Source organism: Scyliorhinus torazame, chromosome 8, assembly GCF_047496885.1.
Source record: "Scyliorhinus torazame isolate Kashiwa2021f chromosome 8, sScyTor2.1, whole genome shotgun sequence".
Taxonomy (NCBI): domain Eukaryota; kingdom Metazoa; phylum Chordata; class Chondrichthyes; order Carcharhiniformes; family Scyliorhinidae; genus Scyliorhinus; species Scyliorhinus torazame.
In genome coordinates, this window is record NC_092714.1 from 206,410,511 (window position 1) to 206,428,863 (window position 18,353).

Genomic DNA, 18,353 nt, shown 5'->3' on the forward strand with positions numbered 1-18,353 from the left:
ATTGGCGAGCTGGAGTCAGGGTGGCGTGGCATGATTCTCCCCCCCTTTCCGGGGATTCTCTGACCGAGCACAAGGCCGGAGAATTCCCAGCCATAGTTGCATGCCTGAGATTTGACTTGTCTGAGAACATGCCCATTTGCCCGAGTGACAAAATAGGCTGATGTTAGATGGGTACAAGTGTTGGCTCAGAACCGTAATATTTTTCATTCCTGGATTAAGGCTCTGGTCTAGAATGCCAATGGCTCAGGACCACCATTCATCAAGACACTGCCATATCATGTAACTTGGCAGAGTCATAACTGCTGTGCTCTGACTCAGGCACTGTTTAGACACTCGCCCCAGTTCACAATATTTTTCCAAAGGAAATTCATGTCAACACAGCATTATGCTGCAATGTTTGAGCCCCCATTCCAAGAGGCTCTTGCTTTCAGGGAACCCCAGCTGAGAATCGCTTCACCCTATTTTCCAACGTATAGACCGTTCTGTCATACTCAGGTCTTAACGCTCTGACCTGGAACTCTCTCCAGTTCAATTTCTCGCAGTGATGTCTGGCTGTGCCCATGATAGTTGTCTGTTACTCCCTTGGGTTTTCTTCCAAAGATGACTTGTAGGTTACAAGGGGAGTGATAGTGTAATGGAGACCAAAAAAAATCCTGGAATCAGCTGCAAAACAGTTGGATATGCTAACGGGTTGATATAAATGTAATTTTAAAAAACAATTTAGAGTATCCAATTTCATTTTTCCAATTAAGGGGCAATTTAGCATGGGTAATCCACCTACCCTGCACATCTTTTTGGGTTGTGGAGTGAGACCCACGCAGACACGGGGAGATGTGGAAACTACACACGGACAGTGACCCGGGGCCAGGATCGAACCTGGGTCCTCAGCACCATGGGCCAGCAGTGCTAACCACTGCGCCACCGTGCCATCCTGATATAAATGTAACTTTTTATTTTTTTGTTGCTGATGACCAAAAGGATTGTTGCACTTATCCATATGCATCTTGTGATCCTGAAAAGAATGTACACCCCTCTGCTCACTTTCTTGTTTATTCAGCAAGGTATAAGCATTGGTAATGTTTATTCAGTTTTTGGTGTACTATTTTTCATCAACATATTTTCAGCATTTTTTTTTAAACTAAACAATTTTATTGAGGTATATTTGGGATATAAAACAGCAACATTATACCGTAGTGTACAAAAAGCAAATAAGACAGAATGCAAGCATCGGCTCCCCTCTCGCAAGAACCTGCCTAAGCAACCCCCTACTCTACGCTACCTAATCCCCCCCCCCCCCCCCCCCCCACCTCCCCTCCCCTGCTGACGATTAATTCTCCACGAAGAAGTCAACAAATGGCTGCCACCTCCGGGCGAACCCTGACAGCGATCCTCTCAAGGCGAACTTAATTTTCTCCAGCCCGAGAAAGCTCGCCATGTCCGAAGGCCATACTTCAGACTTCGGGGGCTTTGAGTCCCTCCATGCCAACAGTATTCGTCGCTGGGCTACCAGGGAAGCAAAGGCCAAGACGTCGGGCTCTTTCTCCTCCTGGACTCCCGGGTCCTCCGAAACCCCACAAATTGCCACCTCAGGACTCATTGCCACCCTAGTTTTCAACAACCGGGACATGACATCTGCGAATCCCTGCCAGTACCCCCTCAGTTTAGGACACGTCCAGAACATGTGTACATGGTTCGCTGGTCCTCCGGCGCATCTAGCACATTTGTCCTCCAGCCCAGAAAATTTGCTCATCCGGGCCACTGTCATGTGGGCCCGATGTACGACCTTGAACTGGATCAGACTGAGCCTGGCGCATGTTGCGGTCATGTTTACTCTACTCAAAGCGTCTGCCCATATGCCGTCCTCTATCTCTCCCCATGAGCTCCTCCTCCCACTTAAGCTTCAGTTCTTCGGTCTGTGCCTCCTCTGTTCCCATTAGTTCTATATAAATGTCGGAGACTCTCCCCTCTCCCACCTCTCCTCTGGAAACTACCCTGTCCTGGATCCCCCTTGGTGGAAGGCGTGGGAAGGATGGTACCACTCTGTGTACGAAATCCTGCACCTGCAAGTACCTGAAATCATTCCCACTCGCCAGCCCAAACTTCTCCTCTAACACCCTCATGCTCGGAAGCTCCCATCCAGGAACAGATTGCCCATTCTTGCAATCCCCGCCCTCAGCCAGAATTGGAAACCACCGTCCATATTCCCCGGGGCAAATCGGTTAACGCAGATTGGGGACTAAACCGATGCTCTCACTTCCCCTTTTTGCCTCCTCCACTGGCCCCAGATCCGCAGAGCCGCCACCACTATAGGGCTGGTGGAGTATCGTGCCGGCGGGAGCGGCAGCGGCGCCGTAACCAAGGATGCCAAACTGGTGCCCCTGCACGAAGCAGTCTCCATCCGCTCCCAAACCAACCCCGTACCCACTATCCATTTCCTTACCATGGCTATGTTAGCTGCCCAGTAGTAGTTGCTAAAGTTCGGCAACGCCAGCCCCCCATCCCCTCAGTTCCTCTCGAGCATCGCCTTCCTCACCCGTGGGGACTTTCCCACCCAAACAAATCCCAGGATAATTTTATCGAGCCTCTTAAAGTAGGACCACGGGCTGAAGATGGGGAGACACTGAAATATGAACAAGAATCTCGGAAGAATCGACATCTTCACCGTCTGCACTCTCCCCGTCAATGACAGTGGGAGTGCATCCCATCTCCGGAACTCGTCCCTCATTTGCTCCACCAACCGGGACAAATTTAGCTTAGTCTCGCGCTACTTGTATCCCTAAATATCTGAAGCTTTCCCCTACCAGCCTGAACGGCAGCCCCCTCAGCCTACTCTCCTGACCTCTCGCCTGCACTACCTACATCTCGCACTTTGCCATGTTCAGTTGATATCCTGAGAACCGACCAAATTCCCACAGGGTTTCCATGATTCCGTCCATCCCCGCCATTGGGTCTGACACGTATAACAGCAGGGCATCCGCATATAATGAGACTTTATGTTCCACTCCCACCCGGACCAACCCTTTCCAGTCCCTTGAAGCTCTCAGAGCAATTGCCAGCGGCTCTATAGCCAGCATAAACAGCAGTGGGGAGAGGGGGCATCCCTGTCTAGTCCCGCAGTGCAGTCTGAGGTAGTCAGATGTCGTTCTGTTCATCCTCACATTAGCCTCTGGGTCCTGATATAGCAGCCTAACCCAGTCAGTGAATCCCACCCCGAACCCAAAACGTCCCAGCACCTCCCATAAATAGTCCCACTCAACCCGGTCGAAAGCCTTTTCGGCATCCATTGCTACCACTACCTCTACCTCCCTGCTCTCCGGGGGCATCATAATCACATTGAGCAGCCTTCTTAGATTGGCCATCAGTTGCCTGCCCTTTACGAACCAGGTTTGGTCCTCCGCAATCACGTCCGGTACACAGTTCTCAATTCTAGACGCCAAGATCTTGGCCAGTAACTTAGCGTCTACGTTAATCAAAGAGATCGGCCTCCGGGTCTTTATCCCGTTTCAGTATAAGCGAGATAGTCGCCTGCGACTTGTCAGGGATAAGACCCCTCTGCTTCTTGCCTCGTTGAACACCCTGACCAGCACCGGCCCCACTATCTCGGAGAACTTTTTGTAAAACTCCACTGGGTATCCGTCCGGCCCTGGGGTTTTACCCGACTGCATGACCTTCAGGCCCCCCAGTACTTCTTCGGTCCTGATCGGGGCCCCCAGCCCATCTACCAACCCCCTACCTACTCTTGGGAAGGTCAGTCCGTCCAAAAAGCGCCTCATCCCCTCCGGTCCCGTGGGGGGTTCCGAGGTGTACAGCTTGCTATAGAAGTCCCTAAACACCTTGTTCAGTCCTATCGGGTCCCCCACCAGGTTTCCCTCCCCGTCGACTACCTTTCCTATTTCCCGAGCTACTTCTCTCTTTCTTAGTTGTTGTGCAAGCATTCTTCTGGCCTTCTTCCCATGCTCGTATATTGCGCCCTTTGCCCTTCTAAGCTGCTCTACGGCCTTCCCTGTAGACAACACCCCAAACTCGGTCTGCAGCCTCTGTCATTTCCTAAGTAACTCTGGCCTCAGGGACTCCGCATAGCTCCTGTCCGTCCATAAAATTTCCTTCACCAGTCGGTCCATTTCTGCACTGTCTGTCCTGTCCCTATGGGCTCGGATTGAAATCAGCTCCCAGCTCACCACTGCCTTCAGCACCTCCCAGAGCACCGCTGCTAGACTTCTCCAGTAACATTTACCTGCAGGTGATTATGCATGCATTTCCTCAGCCTCTCACACACCGCCTCATCCGCCAGCAGCCCAACATCCAGCCCCCATTGTGGGCGCTGAAAGCTATCTTTGCAAATCTGCAGATCAACCCAGTGCGGAGCATGGTCCGAGATGGTAATTGCCGAATATTCTGCACCCGTCATCCCTGTCAGCAAGTTCCTGCTCATGATAAAGAAATCGATTCAGGAATACGCCTTGTGGACGTGAGAATAGAACGAAAACTCCTTCGCCGACGGCCGACTAACTCTCCATGGGTCAGCTCCCCCCATTTGCTTCATGAACCCTCTCAGTTCCTTTGCCATCGCTGGCACCCTACACGTTTTTGAACACGACCGGTCCAGGCCAGGATCAAGAACTGTGTTAAAGTCCCCACCCATGATCAGTTTGCGTGAGTCCAAGTCAGGGATCTTCCCCAGCAACCTCTTAACAAAATCTACGTCATCCCAATTAGGGGCATATACATTGACCACCCCCTCACCCCCTCGAGCTTACCCCTAACCATAACAAATCTGCCATCCCCGTCCGCAACTGAGCCCTCCACCTCAAATTGGACCCGCTTTTTGATCAAGATTGCAACCCCCTGGTCTTAGTGTCGAGCCCCGAATGGAAGACCTGACTAATCCAGCCCTTCCTTAACCTGACCTGGTCAGCCACTTTCAAATGAGTCTCCTGTAACATGACTATGTCCGCCTTCAATACCCGTAAATGCGCGAACATTCACGCCCTCTTGACGGGCCCGTTTAGCCCTCTAAAATTCCAGGTGATCAGCCTGGTCGGGGGGCACCTCGCCCCCCCCCCCCCCTTTGCCGATCAGTCATCTCCTTTCTTTGGCCAGCCCCCAAGCCATGTGTCGCGCTTCCTCTGGCCCACCTCCTGGCCGCCTCCACCCCTGACCTCACTGTTACCATGCCCAATTTCCAACATCGTCAGCAGACCTACTCCACCCCCTCCCCCCCTAGCAACACCACCCTATAGCCTAACCCCTGACATAAACTAGCTAAATGAACATCCCGTCTGGCTTCCGTTGACTAGCCCACCCAGCTAGCCTGGTGGGTCCCAACTCCAGCGCCAGCGAGTCTCCCACCTAGTGTTCCCTGGCATCCTCCCCCAGGCTCATCCACACCACTTCCCCAAATCGGCCCTGCTTGAAGAAATACTCTAAACAGGACAGAGGCAGCCCCAACAGTAGTGCAATTTAAGTCATACAAAACAAAATAGCAGGCACTGCCAATCATTCCTATCTGAACGCAGAAAGAGATCGTAAAAATTCCCCAAAATACACCCCCATATCCGAACCATTCTAGCTATTCTCTTTTTCCAACAAAACTCGAACACAAAAGCGAAAAAGAGACATGATGAGAAAAAAGACACAAAACACATAAAAACCAAGATACAAAAGCATGAAAAAACATGCAGGCATCTCTCAGAAACAAGAGAGAAAGAATTAAAAGTTCCAACACGAGTCCAAGAGTCCTCAGCTCGGGACCAGCCCTTGCCTCTTTGCAAAGTCCATCGCCTCCTCGGGTTCCTCAAAGTAATGGTGCTGGCCCTCAAGCGTAACCCACAGTCGCGCCGGAGAGATCAGCCCAAATTTTACCTGCTTTTTATATAAAATCTCTTTAACTTGCCTGTAGCCTGCTCTCCTTCTGGCCACCTCTGCGCTCAGGTCTTGGTAAACACGCAGGGTGCTATTGCCCCAGTTGCAGCTCCACGTGCTCTTGGCCCATTGAAGAACCCGCTCCTTATCAGGAACCTGTGGAACCGGACCACCATCCCTCGCGAGGGACCCCCTCACCGCGGCTGCCTCACCTGCACCTCCGGCGGGCGAAGGAACACCTCGTTCCCCAGCAGCTTCTGGAACATATCTGCCACATAAGTGGCAGCATCCAGCCCCTTGGCCCCCTCCTGGAGGCCAACGATTCTTAAATTCCGCCGTCGAGACCTGTTCTCCAGGTCCTCCAGCTTTTCCAGGAGCATTTTTTGTTGGTCTCTCAACCTTCGAATCTCCATGGCCGCCACCGTTTGAAAGTCCGCCTGCTCCTCCACCGTCTTCTCCAGCTCCTGGATCTTCTCAGCCTGGACATCCAGCCTTTTCTCCATTCGGTCAAACGATTTCTGGAGCAGTTCCAAATGATCACTTTTCAGTGCTAGAAAGTTCTGCATAACCTGCAACAGGTTCTCCATTGTCGGCTGAGCTGGCGGTGCCCAGGTCTGGACATCGGCCATATTGGTTTTACTCACAGCCTCTCCTTTGCCCTTGCTTGTCCACTTCTTCAGCTGTTTGCGATCTTTCCTACTTCTTAGTTCCATACACCTCTGTATGGATTCAATGCCTGAGTGCTATTACTTTCCAATCCAGCGCTTAAAAGCGCAAAAATATCGGGGGGAAAAGGTCCAAAAGTCCGACCGGAGCGGGAGCTACCTTGGGCGAAATTCTCCCCCAACGGCGCGATGTCCGCCGACTGGCGCCAAAAACGGCGCCAATCAGACGGGTATCGCGCCGGCCCAAAGGTGCGGAATGCTCCGCATTTTTGGGGGCCGAGCCCCAACATTGAGGGGCTAGGCCGACGCCGGAGGGATTTCCGCCCCGCCAGCGGGCGGAAATGGCGTTTGTTGCCCTGCCAGCTGGCGGAAATGGCGTTTGTTGCCCCGCCAGCTGGCGCGGAAATGCGGCGCATGCGCGGGAGCGTCAGCGGCCGCCGACAGTTTCCCGCGCATGCGCAGTGGGGAGAGTCTCTTCCGCCTCCGCCATGGTGGAGTCCGTGGTGGAGGCGGAAGGGAAAGCGTGCCCCCACGGCACAGGCCCGCCCGCGGATCGGTGGGCCCCAATCGCTGGCCAGGCCACCGTGGGGGCACCCCCCGGGGTCAGATCGCCCCGCGCCCCCCCCAGGACCCCGGAGCCCACCCGCGCTGCCTGGTCCCGCCGGTAAATACCAGCTTTGATTTACGCCGGCGGGACAGGCAATTTCTGGGCGGGACTTCGGCCTAACTGGGCCGGAAAATTGAGCGGGGGGTCCCGCCAACCGGCGCGGCCCGATTCCCGCCCCCGCCCAATCTCCGGTACCGGAGACTTCGGCGGGGGCAGGGGCGGGATTCACGGCGGCCAACGGCCATTCTCCGACCCGGCGGGGGGTCGGAGAATGACGCCCCAAGTGTGCGACTTACTTCCTCATAGCTGCCACCGGAAGATTTTCAGCATTTTTAGTAGCACGTCCCCAGGATATTATGTAACAAACTGCGCACTGCAAGATTCAAACAGTATGTTAAAGCGTGCTGTAAATGCATTTCTCGCTTGTCTTTGAGGGAAAATAATTTTATTTTTATTCTAAAGTACTACACAGTAGAAACATTCATTAAATTAATTCCATTACATTATACAACACTGACTAGCAGTGCCATCTATGGATATATTTAATTACTACCAGCTTTATTTCACAAAGAATTATCACCATCAGATGGCACCCTCAGGCAAATATTTTACTGAAGTAATTTGTATGATATAATCACCTTGTTCAAGCACAAATAGGTGGCATATTGGTTGTCATAGATATAATATGCATGATTCGACTCTACAATTGTAGTACAAGTATCATTCAGTGTGGAGCTGTTTTTTTTTCATTTTACAGTAATGATTGTATTACATCTATTTCCAGCACTTTAGGGAAATGCAGTTACTGGTATTAACCTTTAGAGGTGACGTGGTATCAGCAGGTTTCAGCTGTGCTGCTAAACTAAGAAAAAACAGTTTTTCAAGTTGCTATAATCTGCGTGAAAAATGAAACCACAATTAAAGAATGGAAATTTTGCCAGTAGCATTAACTGTAAACTATTAATACATCTCAACCATAAATGCTGAATTTAAACTGTTAATCTAAACATATCTGGAAACTGCAGCAAATGTTCTTCATTGAATGATGCAACTCTGCTCCTTCAGATTACAGCCCCTTCAATGACTTTTCCTCTTAGCCCTACATAACCAGATTGTTTGTGTACCAAAATTCTATCTCTGATCCCCTTTCCTTTTCCAATTTGGCAATATAATCTACATCGGCCTTCTGGTAGTGTGTAGTTAGATCACTCTACCAAGCATCCTTGACTACCTGCGATTCTCAACAAGAAATTGTAATTGTTTTTTTTCCCCTTAAATTATCAGCAAGAACATTGAATGTTCATTTCCGACCAAAACCTGAGCAGCTTAATCCCTGATTCCACCCTCTAACCTGTCCATTGCAGGTTGAATCTCATCGTTGTCACCATAGTGTTCTGTTGATTCTGTAATATCCCACCATTCCCGTTGCTAAAAACCCTCAACAGCTATCAACTTCAAGTTCAATTACTCCAGTACTCTTGCCTCTGGCCTTTCTGATTCCATCTTACATACACTACAATTTTAGTCTACAATGTTACCAACTACTGTTGCTCTCTTTGGTTGGCTCTGATATGGTGGTCAATATGGTCGCCTTCCTTAATCCGAATTATGTTTGCTCTAGAGTCGCCAGGTATCTTTTGATACCGCCACAAGGTTCAAACACGAAAACTGATCAAAGAGTCGGTACACCAGTTAGTTAGTTCAAAGTCAATACTATTTATTTACACACACAGTAATATCTACTCACGCACGAAACTCTACAGACTAAACTATCACGACTGCTAAAGCCTATACTTAGCTTCGGGTGCCCACTCAGTCAGAGGAACAATGGCCGTTGTTCGGTTCTGAGGCTGCTGGGGTCGAAGTGGTGAAGGGGAAACAGCAAAGATCGTCCGTCTGGTAGCGAGCGTTGACCTTGGACTTACTTGCTTCTGGTGCAGCTGGTGGACGGGTCTCTCCGCTGTGAGAGCTGAGTCCAAGAGAGCGATTTCTCTTGGGGCCTTCTTCTTATACCTGAAGGGGCTTCGCGCGCTTTTGGGCGGGCCTTGAACTTGGCCCCAATTAATTGGGCCGTATCTTGATCACTTGTATTGATCTTGACCAATAAAGGGGTGGGTGCCCTGATGGCTGGGCATGTCCTAGGTGGCCGTTGTCCTGCTTTGTTTTCTGCTTTCGGTTTGGGGAACTGGCGCCGCGAGGTCTGGGGCCAGATCGGTTACTTAAGTATCTTCCTTTGTTCCCGGAGATGGGCCATCCATATGCTAATGGGCCTACAGTTTCAGTCTTGTCTGGGAGCTGCGGCTCCAATATGCAGACAGGCTCGGTGCCTGCTTGCTTTCTTAACATTGTCCATTTTTCCATGCAATCTTTGCAAATGTCCATTTTGTATTCTGGAAGTGGCCATCCAAGAAGGCTACACTACAAACTTGAATACTCAAAGAAAGAATCATATTGTGGCAGATTTTTGTTGCCATGATAACAATGAGACTAATCACACTTTTTCTTTACTTCTGCACTAATGATCCAGTCACTCCAGTAGTGGTCAGATGTGTAGTTAAAGTCAAATATTGAAAAGTTTTAAAAAATAAATTTAGAGTACCCAATTCATTTTTTCCAATTAAGGGGTAATTTAGAGTAGCCAATCCACCTAGCCTGCACATCTTTGGGTTGTGGGGGTGAAACCCACGCAAACACGGGGAGAATATGCAAACTCCACACGGACAGTGACCCAGAGCCAGGATCGAACCTGGGACCTCGGCACCGTGAGGCAGCAGGGCTAACCCACTGCGCCACCGTGCTGCCCTTATTGAAAAGTTACTCTCTGAGTTGCACTGCTCCACCATCAGAATCATGAAAACAGCTGTTTGACTTACATTTGAAATGTTTTGAAGGCTGTGAAGTTGCGGGTAGTTACAAACTAAACTCACCACAGAACGTTAAGAAATGTTAAGTACTATTTTAACAATACGATAAGTGTTAATTACTGAAAATCAACCTCACTGGCACTGAAAAATAAATATTACACCTGTGGAGTCTCATTCCTGCAAGTTTTAGTTTTCCTGGACATTTTAAGAGTGTAAAGTTTTATTTTTTATAATTTTTTCTGTTCTGAATATTTCTGCTCTTATAATTCAATCTTGCTTTCCATCTCTTTATTTCTCTTTCTATGCCTGTTCGACATTGATTTTCCTCAACTCCAATTTCAACTTTCTTCTCAGTTCTTGCTATATTTACTTCACAACAATGCTTCAATAGATTGATTAAGGAGCTACTCAATTGTTTTCCATGTTCATTTAGGTTGCATGTGCTTGGTTTCCCTTGCTATGATATGATCAGCTCGCATTTTCAGAAAAGACAGAAAAATGTGAAATCTTAAAACGTGCAAGGGCAAGTCTAACTCATGGCGGATACTGCTGGATGCCATGCTGAAGCAAAATCTTGTCTAATTATCCAACTGGATCCTAAGAATCTGGATCCTACTAGATCAATAATTCAGTGTTTCAAATATTAAAGCATTTCTAAACAATCACATTGTTCTTTGCATGGAATTATTCAAATTCAGTCTACTCACTGCCTTAGTCTGCAGTGGTGTAAAAATAAATGTTCACCCGGTCAGTCAGCTATATGTAATATTACATTCTTCACATCGTCCAAAGTTATTATTCGCTTTGCTTCAAATTGATACAGTGATGTCTGACGGTTGGTTCCAATTACGATTATCCTGTGAAGCCATCCAACTGTTCAAACAAAAAGGTATTTGTTACTTTCCCTGAGAAAATTAAATAAAACCAATGCAAATATTAACATAATTCCAACCATTCTGTGTGTGCAATTACATAAAATGAATTTGCGCAGGCTGCTCCCCAACAACATCCTTCAACTTTCCTCAATTCAAGTACCCCTCACCCTACCTTTTCTGAGGATGAGAGTATTGCTTATTACATGGGCATTCACTAATTCTCTGATATCATTTATTATTAGTCAATATTCCTGTGCAAGCGGCAGCTACTGTAGGCAACTATTCAGTTAGACACATCCTCAAGAAAACATTGGCCCCTTTTCAGTGTATGTTGAATACATGCTAAATATATTATCTATTTTTGAAAGAGCTTTAATATATTATTTTATGCAACACCTGAGTTGGGAATTCAGAATGATGAATGTATATAATGTACCCCAAATAAAGAAAACTTTGGTCTACTCCTGTTACTGTTATCTGTATCTCAAAAAATCTCAAACAAGTTCTAATTTAATTTTTATTGAATTACTGCACTGTTGTTCTTTCAGCCATAGTACAAAAGAAAATCTTTACAAACCTGATGAGCATCCTGTCAAGTAAGTTCCAATGAAGAACACCAGCAGGGAGGCAATTAATTTTTCTGCATCTCTGTGCTTGTACGTAGCTGCATACTGGAATATTCTGATAACTTCAACCTTCATTATTCGTATTATTTTTTTGCAGATGCTATGGAGACCATTCTGTTTTCCAACCTGATTGGTTGGATGGAATCCCATTTGATTTTGGCTCAATATCTTTAGAAGTATTACACAGATGTTCAAACATTGGATGGTACAAAGTGTCTTTCAAGCAAACAAATAAATGTTAACATAGGAGAACATTTAACAATTATAAGTTTTTAAAAAACTGCACAATGTGCAAGGCCAGATGTCCACATAATTTCAAATGACTGATAAATATCCCTAGTTAATCTCAATAAATCCTGACCAAAAGTAATTAGAATATTTAGACAATTATATTGCTTTGTCATTTACTTTAGCCTAAAAATAACATCTATCACAAACTGACACCGAAAGTAAATGTCTCTGTTGGATATTATCTTATTTATACAGTCAGCGTGCAGAATTAATATTTTAAAATATGCAAATAAACCAATTAAAATACAAACGCTGCTTACTGAATCCTGCTGTCACAGATATAACTATTTAGGATTTGAGCGAGACATAAATAAAGGCAATTACGAGGGTATGAAGACAGAGTTGGCTGAAGTGGCTGGGAACAGATTAAATGGTAAAATGGCAGAGAATCAGTGACAGACATTGGGGAGGTATTTCATAACTCTCAACAAAAATATATTCCATAGAGAAAGAAAGGTTGTACAAGAAGAATGCACCATCTGAAGCTAACCAAAGGGTGGTGTCAAGTTGAAAGAAAAGATGTACAATGCTACCAAGATTAGTGGTAGGCCAGAAGATTGGGAACATTTTTTTTTGGAACCAGCAAATGATGACGGAACAAAAATAATTAGGGAAATATTGGAGTATGAGAGAAAACTAGCAAGAAATATAGGAACAGACAGTAAAAGCATCTACAAATATATGACGAGGAACAGAGTAGCAACAGTGAGTGTTAGACCTTTGGAGGGTGAGACTGGGGAATTAATAATGGGAAACAAGGAAATGGCAGAGGCTGTAAACAAGTACCTGTCTTCACATTGGAAGACTCAAATCATCCCAAGACTGGGGAGAAAGGAAGGGTCAAAAAGGAAGGAGGAATTATAATCACTATAGAAAAGGTACCAGGAAAGCTAATGAGATTAAGGCCTGTCAAGAACCCTGGACCTGATGTCCACATTCTAGGGTCTTAAAGGAAATGGCTGGAGAGATAGCGAATGTTGGTTGATATCTTCCATAATTCCTGAGAGTTTGAAAAGGCCCCAGCAGAATGGAAAGTGCCAATGTAACACCGCCATTTTAGGAAGGAGGGAGACAGCAAGCAGAACATTTTAGGTTGGTTAGTCTAATGTCTGTCATTGGGAAAATGCTGGGATCTATTAAGGAGGTAGTAACAGGACATTTAGAATATCATAATAAAATCAGACAGAGTCAACATGGAAATTGTGTTTGACAAATTTAATAGAGCTCTTTGAGGGTGTAACAATCATGTAAAGGGGTACCAGTAGATGTTGTGTATTTGGATTTCCAAAAGGCATTTGATAAGGTGCCATTTAAAAGGTTACTGCGTAAGATGAGAGCTTATGGTGTTGGGGGTGATATACATGATAGTGGATTGGCTAACAAACAGGAAATGGAGTGAGGATAAATGTGTCATTTTCAGTTTGGCAAACTGTAACTAGGGGTACCAGAGGGATCAGTGCTGGAACATCAATGATTTACAATCTATATTAACCACTTGAGTGAAGGAACAGACTGTATTGTAGCCAAATTTGCAGATGACACAAAGCTGGAACGAAATCAAGTTGTGAGAAGGTGGGAATTTTCTGGCCCTCCTGCAGAGGGTTTCCCTGTGTTAGAGGTGGCTCACCACTGGCCACCAGAGAGGTCTTCCAGTTCCACCAAAGTATGCAGCCTTTTGCATAGTCTGCCCATCCCGCTGCTGGGGAACCAACAGCACGGTTTGACTTTGGCGGAGCCAGTAGTTCCCACCGGAGAGAAGGGTCAGAAAGCCCCACATATATTGTAGGAAAGTGTGAGGTTATATCCACTTCCATAGAAAGAATCAAAAAACAGAAATAGACAGTGACAGCAAAAAACTGCACAGCAGCGAGATCTGGGTGCCCTTGTCCAAGAATCACTAAAAGTTAGCATCCAGGCAGAAAAAGTAATTTGGAAGGTAAATGGAACCTTGACTTATATTGCAAGGGGATGGAGTATAAGAGTAGAGACGTCTTGCTACAACTGTACAGGACCTTTATAAAACCACACCTGGAGTACTAAGTACCATTTTGGTCTCCTTACTTAAGGAAGGATATACTTGCAATATAAGTAGTTCAGAGAGGGTTCACTGGATGGATTCCTGGGATAAATGTTTTATCTTATGAGAAGTGGTTCAGAAGGTTGAGCCTATACTGATTGGATTTTGAAGAATAAGAATGATCATATTTTTAATAAGGTCACGGGGAGTCAACACCGATTAAAATAAAGAAACATAGTTTTATTTACAACACGATATCTTCACTGCCCAGTAGATCCCTACCAGGTTCCAGTTCTGATCGGTGTCTTCCTGGCCGACCTTTTTTACAAAGGTTAATAGAGGTCCCCGTCCCAAGTGGGGGGCTCATACTCTGCAAAGACCATGGGAAGACACCACGCGGCCCAGACATGATGGAAGGAAGTGAGACACAGAGGCCAGGTGCAGTGAGGCCGCTTGTAACATCTTCACTCACCACGGAAGCAGCCTAGCTTCCCCCAGCAACAGCAGGCTGGGCCCAGGGGTCGGAGGAGCCAGGAATGAAGAAACCCCTGTGTGGTGTTGGGTGTTCTGACACACAGATGAGCCAACACGGTTGTATATGGTACAACGCTATTTTATTTAAACTTACTATGTACAGTTTTGTCTTTGCACTCTGCACGTGGGGGTTCCCTGCTTGTGATGTTTTAACAGCTCTTCCTTGTTTCTTTGTCCCCAGACCTACTGACCACCAGGTGTCGTGCTCGTGCTTTTTATGTGGTTGGTGTTCTTGTCTGTGATTGGTTGTGGTGTTGTGTGCTCTGATTTGCCTGTTGGTGTGTCCATCATGATGTGTGTGTTTGAATATCATGACATCCCCCCTTTTTACAAAGATATGTGCCTACGTGGTAATAAACATGATCGTGTCGTGAGTGCATCTAAGAGTGTGTGTGTGTCGTGTGCAGCATGTGCATATGACGGAACTATGTACATGGGGCGATGTCGGGTGCATCACATGAACCAAGTTGTACCATAACATAACATAAATGCGAGCGAGAGAAGAAGGAAAAAAAAACTTGAACAGTTGTCCAGTCAGGCGACATCTGGAACGATAAACAACAACAGGTTATCATGTAAAATTGTGCAACTTGTTAAACATATGAACGGTATTATAAGTCCAGTCTAATGGGCTTGCGACGAGTTCGGGTTGATCGCCTCAAGGGTGGATCAAGAACCACCGGCTGCTGTGCAGGCATGACTTCCGGGTAGTTTGAGAAGTAGTCTATAATAACGATGTAATCTCTGCCGAGCGCGTGAAATAGGTCAACACCCACCTTCGCCCAGGGGGACGTCACCATCTCGTGTGGTAGAAGTGTTTCCGGAGGTTGCGCCGGCTGAAACCTCTGACAGGTTGTGCAGTTGAGCACCATGTTGGCTATGTCTTCATTAATACCCGGCCAATATACCGCCTCCCGGGCCCTTCGTCTGCATTTTTCGACGCCCAAGTGGCCTTCGTGTAGTTGATGAAGAATCATCTGGCGCACGCTGTGCGGAATAACGATCCTGTGTGATTTCATAAGGACCCCGTCTATGTTGGTAAGATCATCTCGCACATTATAAAACTGGGGGAACTGCCCTTTGAGCCACCCTTCCGTCATGTGGCGCATCACTCGCTGCAGAAGGGGGTCAGTCGCCATCTCTGCGCGTATGTGGGCCAGACTAGGATCATCAGCTGGCAGATTTGCTGCTGTCAGAGTTACGTGTGCCTCAATTTGACGCACGAACCCCTCCGCATCTGGTGGTGTGCTCACTGCTCGGGAAAGAGTGTCCGCCACGATGAGCTCCTTCCCCGGAGTGTAGATCAGTTCGAAATCGTACCTCCTGAGTTTAAGTAAGATGCGCTGGAGGCGAGGAGTCATGTCGTTCAGGTCTTTGTTAATGATGTTGACCAGGGGGCGGTGGTCAGTTTCGACCGTAAATCGTGGCAGGCCATACACATAGTCGTGGAACTTGTCCAGTCCAGTTAACAAGCCCAGGCATTCTTTTTCGATTTGCGCGTAGCGCTGTTCGGTAGGGGTCATGGCTCGTGAGGCATATGCAACCGGGGCCCATGACGACGTGCTGTCTTTTTGCAGGAGTACCGCTCCAATACCAGATTGGCTGGCGTCTGTTGAGATCTTTGTAGGGCGAGTCGTGTCAAAGAAGGCCAGCACTGGTGCCGTGACCAGTTTGTGCTTGAGCTCCTCCCATTCCCGCTGATGCGATTGGTGCCAGTTGAATTCTGTCGATTTTTTTACGAGATGGCGCATATTTGTTGTATGAGAAGCCAGGTTGGGAATGAACTTCCCAAGGAAGTTGACCATGCCCAGGAATCTTAAGACAGCCTTCTTGTCAGCCGGTTGTGGCATGGCTGTGATGGCGCTAACCTTGTCTGCATCGGGACGGACCCCTGACCTTGAGATGTGGTCCCCGAGGAATTTCAGCTCCGTCTGGCCGAAGGCACACTTCGCATGGTTGAGACGCAGGCCATTTTGTCGTATGCGGGTGAAGACACGTCGTAGACGATGCATGTGTTCCTGCGGAGTGGTGGACCAAATGATGATATCGTCCACATAGACACGTACCGCTTCGATGCCTTCCATCATCTGCTCCATAATGCGGTGGAAAACTTCAGATGCTGAAATGATGCCGAATGGCATCCGGTTGTAGCAGAATCTGCCAAAAGGGGTGTTGAATGTGCATTGTCTTCGGCTGGCCGGGTCCAGTTGGATCTGCCAGAATCCTTTGGACGCATCCAATTTGGTGAATATTTTGGCTCGCGCCATCTCGCTGGTGAGGTCCTCTCGTTTCGGGATGGGATAGTGTTCCCGCATGATGTTGTTATTCAGATCTTTAGGATCTATACATATACGGAGCTCGCCAGAGGGCTTCTTTACACAGACCATGGAGCTGACCCATGGCGTGGGCTCCGTGACCCTGGATAGGACCCCTTGGTCCTGAAGAATCTGCAGTTGTGCCTTGAGGCGGTCTTTGAGTGGCGCAGGAACCCTGCGAGGTGCGTGAACGACAGGGATGGCGTCCGGTCTGAGTCGAATCTTGTACGTGTATGGCAATGTCCCTATGCCTTCAAAAACCTCCTGGTTGTGAGCAAGGAGGGAATGGAGATTTGCGTGGAACTCAGCATCCGGGAAGTCGGATATCTCATCTGGAGAGAGAGACATAATGCACTGTACCAGGTGAAGGACCTTACACGCCTGTGCGCCCAGTAACGAGTCCTTTGATGAGCCGACAACTTCGAAGGGGAGTGTGGCCGTGTACATCTTGTGGGTCACCTGTAGCTGGCAAGATCCTATGGACGGGATGACGTTATAGTCAACCATCTTGAGCCGGGATGGCGTGATGGGTGGTTTGACCTTCATGGCCTGGACTGCAGAATATGCAATCAGGTTGGCGGATGCGCCGGTGTCCAGACGGAAGGCGACGCGCGATCGGTTGACCGTCAGGGTGGCACACCACTCATCGGCTGGATTGATGGCATTGACCTTGTTGACATCGATGACGGAAACGCGGAAGGCATCCTGGTCATCTGCATCACTTAACTGGAAGTCTTGATGCGTGGGCTGGACGGTCCTGACTTGTCTGCGAGATTGTCGAGGATGCGCCGGATCCATGGGTTGAGCCGAACGACAGTGGGCTGCGTAGTGGCCCATCTTGCCACATCTGAGGCACTGTCGGTTTTTTGCAGGACATTGCCCTTTTAAATGTAGAGCTCCACAATTGCCGCACGTCATGACGTCACGGCGTTCGTTGCGCCACTGCGCATGCGCAGTGCGATCTTGCGGTGGGCGCACCTGCGCAGTGCGTCCCTCGTTGTGGCCGTTATTTTTGGCGCGCACCTGCGCGGGAGACCGCGAAAAGCGCGGGAAGCGGCCGCTGTCGTCCGGGCCGTGGGTCGGGAAGTAATCGACGGCCTGGATGCGTTCGACGTCGTGGGCGGCCTGGCTTGCCGATTCGACGGCTGGGGACCCCCTCCGTGCCAACTCGGACGCCTGAAATTGGGCAAAACGGCAGGTAGCATTTTCGTGGAGGACACAGGCTTCCACAGCAGACGCTAAGGTGAGGCTTTTTATTTTAAGAAGCTGCTGGCGTAGGCCACTAGAGGCAACGCCAAAAACAATCTGGTCCCTGATCATGGACTCTGTGATGGTGCCGTAACCGCAGGACTGCGCTAGAATCCGGAGGTGCGTCAAGAAGGGTTGAAAAAGCTCCTCCTTACCTTGCAGGCATTGCTGAAAGAGGTATCTTTCAAAACTTTCATTTACTTCAACTTGAAAGTGCTGGTCCAGCTTGAGGATGACCGTGTCATATTTGGACTGGTTTTCGCCCTCTTCGAACACCAGTGAGTTGAAGACGTCGGTGGCGTGCTGACCTGCGTAGAAGAGGAGCATTGCCATCTTCGTTTCATCCGAGGCACTCTGTTTTTCGGTGGCACGGATGTACAGGTCAAATCGCTGCCTGAAGAGCTTCCAATTGGTACCTAGGTTCCCCGCGACCTGCAACGGCTGCGGTC